Source organism: Triticum urartu, chromosome 1, assembly GCF_003073215.2.
Source record: "Triticum urartu cultivar G1812 chromosome 1, Tu2.1, whole genome shotgun sequence".
NCBI lineage: Eukaryota > Viridiplantae > Streptophyta > Magnoliopsida > Poales > Poaceae > Triticum > Triticum urartu.
In genome coordinates, this window is record NC_053022.1 from 527257082 (window position 1) to 527263421 (window position 6340).

Consider the following 6340-nt stretch of genomic DNA (forward strand, 5'->3'; position numbering starts at 1 on the left):
CTACTTGAATAAGAGTTTTTCAATGAAGGACCTTGGAGAATCTGCTTATATATTAGGCATCAAGATCTATAGAGATAGATCAAGACGCCTCATAGGTCTTTCACAAAGCACATACCTTGATAAGATATTGAAGAAGTTCAATATGGATCAGTCTAAGAAGGGGTTCTTGCCTATGTTGCAAGGTGTGAGATTGAGCTCAGCTCAATGTCCGACCACGGCAGAAGATATAGAAGAGATGAGTGTCATCCCCTATGCCTCAGCCATAGGTTCTATTATGTATGCCATGCTGTGTACCAGACCTGATGTAAATCTTGCCATAAGTTTGGTAGGTAGGTACCAAAGTAATCCCGACAAGGAACACTGGACAGCGGTCAAGAATATCCTGAAGTACCTGAAAAGGACTAAGGAAATGTTTCTCGTTTATGGAGGTGACGAAGAGCTCGTCGTAAAGGGTTACGTCGATGCTAGCTTCGACACAGATCTGGATGACTCTAAGTCACAAACCGGATACGTGTATATTTTGAATGGTGGGGCAGTAAGCTGGTGCAGTTGCAAGCAGAGCGTCGTGGCGGGATCTACATGTGAAGCGGAGTACATGGCAGCCTCGGAGGCAGCGCATGAAGCAATTTGGGTGAAGGAGTTCATCACCGACCTAGGAGTCATACCGAATGCGTCGGGGCCGATCAAACTCTTCTGTGACAACACTGGAGCTATTGCACTTGCCAAGGAGCCCAGGTTTCACAAGAAGACAAGGCACATCAGGCGTCGCTTCAACTCCATTCGTGAAAATGTTCAAGAGGGAGACATAGATATTTGTAAAGTACATACGGACCTGAATGTAGCAGATCCGTTGACTAAACCTCTCCCTAGAGCAAAACATGATCAACACCAGAATTCCATGGGTGTTCGATTCGTCACAATGTAACTAGATTATTGATTCTAGTGGAAGTGGGAGACTGTTGGAAATATGCCCTAGAGGCAAATAATAAAAGGATTATTATTATATTTCCTTGTTCATGATAATTGTCTTTTATTCATGCTATAATTGTGTTATCCGGAAATCGTAATACATGTTGTGAATACATAGACACCAACATGTCCCTAGTAAGCCTCTAGTTGACTAGCTCGTTGATCAACAGATAGTCATGGTTTCCTGACTATGGACATTGGATGTCATTGATAACGAGATCACATCATTAGGAGAATGATGTGATGGACAAGACCCAATCCTAAACATAGCACAAGATCGTATAGTTCGTTTGCTAGAGTTTTCCAATGTCAAGTATCTTTTCCTTAGACCATGAGATCGTGTAACTCCCGGATGCCGTAGGAGTGCTTTGGGTGTACCAAACGTCACAACGTAACTGGGTGACTATAAATGTATACTACGGGTATCTCCGAAAGTGTCTGTTGGGTTGACACAGATCAAGACTGGGATTTGTCACTCCGTATAACAGAGAGGTATCTCTGGGCCCACTCGGTAATGCATCATCATAATGAGCTCAAAGTGACCAAGTGTCTGGTCACAGTATCATGCATTACGGTACGAGTAAAGTGACTTGCCGGTAACGAGATTGAACGAGGTATTGGGATACCGACGATCGAATCTCGGGCAAGTAACGTACCGATTGACAAAGGGAATTGTATACGGGGTTGCGTGAATCGTCGACATTGTGGTTCATCCAATGAGATCATCGAGGAGCATGTGGGAGCTAACATGGATATCCAGATCCCGCTGTTGGTTATTGACCAGAGAGCTATCTCGGTCATGTCTACATGTCTCCCGAACCCGTAGGGTCTACACACTTAAGGTTCGGTGACGCTAGGGTTGTAGAGACATGAATATGCAGTAACCTGAAAGTTGTTTGGAGTCCCGGATGAGATACCGGACGTCATGTGGAGTTCCGGAATGGTCCGGAGGTGAAGAATTATATATAGGAAGTGCAGTTTCGGCCATCGGGAGAGTTTCGGGGGTCACCGGTATTGTACCGGGACCACCGGAAGGGTCCCGGGGGTCCACCGGGTGGGGCCACCCATCCCGGAGGGCCCCATGGGCTGAAGTGAGGAGGGGAACCAGCCCATAGTGGGCTGGTGCGCCCCCTTGGCCCACCCCCTGCGCCTAGGGTTGGAAACCCTAGGGTGGGGGGGCGCCCCCCCACTTGCCTTGGGGGCTACTCCACCCTTGGCCGCCACCCCCCTAGGAGATCCCATCTCCTAGGGCCGGCGCCCCCCCTAGAGGAGCCTATATAAAGGGGGGGGGGGAGGAAGGGGCAGCCGCACCCTTGAGTCTTGGCGCCTCCCTCTCCCCTGCTACACCTCTCCCTCTCGTAGTAGAACGGCGAAGCCCTGCTGCGGTGACCCCTGCATCCACCACCACGCCGTCGTGCTGCTGGATCTTCATCAACCTCTCCTCCCCCCTTGCTGGATCAAGAAGGAGGAGACGTCACGCTGACCGTATGTGTGTTGAACGCGGAGGTGCCGTCCGTTCGGCACTAGGATCTCCGGTGATTTGGATCACGTCGAGTACGACTTCCTCATCCCCGTTCTTTGAACGGTTCCGTGCGTGATCTACAAAGGTATGTAGATGCAATCCGATCACTCGTTGCTAGATGAACTCATAGATGGATCTTGGTGAAACCGTAGGAAAATTTTTGTTTTCTGCAACGTTCCCCAACAACAAGTTCGCAAACACAAGTACCACACTAGTAAAAGTTGACCAACATATGACATAACCTCACAAGTTCATCAACCTAATGGAACGGCTACATGAGCACTTCCATAGTAAAAAACACAAGCACTAATGCTTTCCGTGCGTGTTCCTGGTGCCACGCCTGCAGGCAATCTTCTTCTTCCTGTTAGGACGAGCCTCCTCTTCCTCCACTTCCTCCTCCGCCTCATCATCCAAGCTAGCCATCCACGAGGTCCCTACGACCACCTTTGGGTTGCCTCTGTTGTCAAAGTCAGTGGGCGTGTACCAGCGTATGGGCTGCCTAGGCTTCAACATATATGCAGACCGAACTTGAGCGTCCACCGAAGTCATGTCATCATCAAGCTCATCGCCCTATCACACAACCAAACAATATGGTGAAGACCGGCGTCGTAATCAAGTGAGAATCGCATCTAAAGGATTAGTCATACCTCTTGGGTGACCGCATCCTCATCATCCAGATAAGCATATGAGGAACTCAAATTTGCCCCCTGATGGTCAGATAAGGGGTCTGATGGTGTACCAGACCTAGAGGCAGATGGTTCATCAAATTCAGGATCACGACAACCGAGAAGATTCAATAACTTCCTTAACTTCTTGGCCTGACGCTGTAACATGAACAAGTGTATAGGATATCAAACTCCGCAACATATGTGACATGGACACCTGAATGCGATATGTACCTTCAAGAATGCTCGTAGTGAACCATCATCATTGCTTTCTCCAACCGGTGTCTTCTCCAGAATAGACTGGCTTTCATCAGCTGCTTTCTTGATCTCGTTGCGTTGCGGATGAGAACGAATGAACACGTTAGCCATTCAAACATGTGTAATACGGCCAACGGGAAAGTAAAGAAGGGAACACTTTACCACATAGTTAATCACCGGAACAGCAGGGACTCCTTGCCCTTCCCTGACATCTCTGTTGTACTTCTCCTTTGATAGATCCTCAAAGTTTACGGGTTCTTCAAGAATATCCTCATTGTATGCCGGCGGGCATATCTCAACTCGAGTATTTTCAAGAAGCCATCGTATGTAGTTATCAAAAGCAAGTGATTTATGCTCACGAAGCTAGGCGTATGCACTGCTACGAGCTTGCTCCACACAAAGATGGAAGCGGGTAACATACGAAGCATGATGCTTGTCCCAGTCCTTTATCTTCCGCCGCCTTCTCCTATCCAACCTGCATGGTACAAAACCAAATATTATCAAAATCAAGAAGGAGTGGCGATGCTTAGTCAATATGGTTCATGCTCTCTTACCTATGAAGTGCTTTGTCCGTATCCACCCATTCCGGCGGGTGAGGCTGGAGCAGACCAAACTGACGAAACACGCGATGTGGCAAATGAAACTCAACCGCCCAGTTGCATATCAGTGGGCACCACATAAGCCAGAGATCCCTATGCCGCAAGCACATCGGGTTGATGGAAAACTCCTCGGTGTACCCAAGTCTGTCATCGTCGCCATATGGCTGCCATACCACCTATAAAATAGGGCAACAATGCAAAATTGATGACTATTTTTCAGGCAAGCATGAGAAATGACTGAAGTAATGACCTCGTTACCTGCTCAGGCGTAATCATGTCCAACTCGACAATGTACTTTTGGTACATGAGATTGACATCGTTCGTCATCTCGGATACCACATCCCACTTGTAAGCCCAAGTGGGGTGCCGTAATTCGCCATGTTCATCCCAATGATTAAACTTGACGCTCTTCGGGCGTCCAACAGGCAGACGCTCCCAGCTCCATACAGAAAGCAGAAGCATATTACCACCAATGCCTGCACTACCTGTGATCCTGCAACACGCATCGTCTAGCTGCATATGAAAGAAAACAATGTTAACTTGATAGCAAGGTTGCATTGCTAATGAAGAAATGACTTGATAGCAAAACAAACCAACTACCTGTCAGTACAAGTAGGCAAGAGTCGCTGAACCCTAGCTCCATCCGCTACCGAAGATGATCAATGCCTTCAGCCACATCCATGGAGCATTCTTGCCCGTGGAGTTAGGAAACAAAGTCCTCGAGACAACGTACCACATATAGAAATGAGCATGTGTCTGGATCACATCATCAGTGGCATCCGCAGGGCAAGTGGCAAAGTGTTCTTGAATCCACATGAAAGCAGCTCCGGCTGCTTTCCTTTCCTTTCCTTCTTCTTCTTCTTCTTCATCATCATATTCCTCTTCTTCTTCTTCATCTTCATATCATCATCATCATCATCATCATCATCATCATCATCATCTTCTTCTTCTTCTTCTTCTTCTTCTTCTTCTTCTTCTTCTTCTTCTTCTTCTTCTTCTTCTTCTTCTTCTTCTTCTACTCTACATCAGCCTCAGCCTCGGTAGGAGCCATACCGATAAGAGCAATCATCTGCTCGCACCACCCATCAGAATCGGTGCTCATACATAGAGGCCTCCCGTCGATAGGAAGCCCGGTGATCAAGGCGACATCCTCAAGCGTCACGGTCATCTCCCCAGTCCGAAGATGGAAACTGTGCATCTCCGGCCTCCACCGATCAGCAAGAGAGGTCACCAGTGGAGCGCTGAGGTTCGGCGTGGACCGGCTGACCAACTGAATCCACGGGAGGAGTCCTGCCTGCTGGATGTAGGGTGTGTACCGCTCATCGTAGGGCATGGCAGGACCAGAGACCCCGTGATACCGAATCTTCAGAGGTTCAAGCTTCTGCGAAAAACAAGTAATGACAAATCTTAGGGCATGTCAATTTCAACAAAAGGAAAATTTGCGAAATATTTAGATTACGCATTATTACCATATCCTTCTCACGCATCATGAAGGCCCGGTGTTGTGTGTCGTAGACATCATCGAGAAGCCAAACCATCCTTACAAAGTTCAAACAATAAACATATAAAACTAAACATCTCATATATGTCTACAAAAATCAACACCTCATAGTTAATTATAAAAATAGGCATCCCATATATATCTAAAAAAACTAAACAATCTAGGGTTTCACTAACAAGAATCATATATTGTGAACTAATCAACAACACTACGGTACTACCACTATGCCTACACATCCTAAATCAAGCAAATCAAGGGTTCCATCAAATCTTGGACAAATCTCTAAAATGGCAACAAATTTACGGAGGAAAAGAAAGGGAACGGAGAAGTTTACCTAGTAGGAGGGATTGGAGATCGAATCCACGGATCAAATCTTCAGATCTGAGAGGGATGTGGGGGGGGATTCGATGGGGGCGCCGTCGCCGCTCTTTGTCCAGAGAGCGGAGAGGGGGAAGAACTGCCTAGTCGGGCTGGGCCGATGTGCTTTAAGTCACTGTGCATCGCCTAAGGGCTAGGCGCTGCACATTACAAGTGTGGCACCTAGCCCTTAGGCGCTGCACAACTGTCTGTGGGGCCGCGCCTGGCCCCGGGCTGCCACGCTGGCAGGAGGTACGACGCCTAAGGCAAAGGCGCTGCACCATACGATGCAGCGCCTAGGTGTCGGGCGCCTCTCCAAAGGGTCAGCAGCGTGATTTTTTTTGAAGCCAGGTCAGATTTTGATTTGATATCGTCCTCAGGTCAAATATGTGTTTTCTGCCGTGTTCATGATAGTAGCTGTGTTCATGCTAGAATCCCCAATGGTAGTGTGCTTTGCTAGGATATGTGT

General features: G+C 47.8%; 1 pseudogene; it reads right to left on the minus strand.

Annotated features, from left to right (window-relative positions):
• Window positions 1-2797: 2797 nt before the first annotated feature.
• Window positions 2798-5551, minus strand: LOC125533053 (annotated as a pseudogene).
• Window positions 5552-6340: the final 789 nt, after the last annotated feature.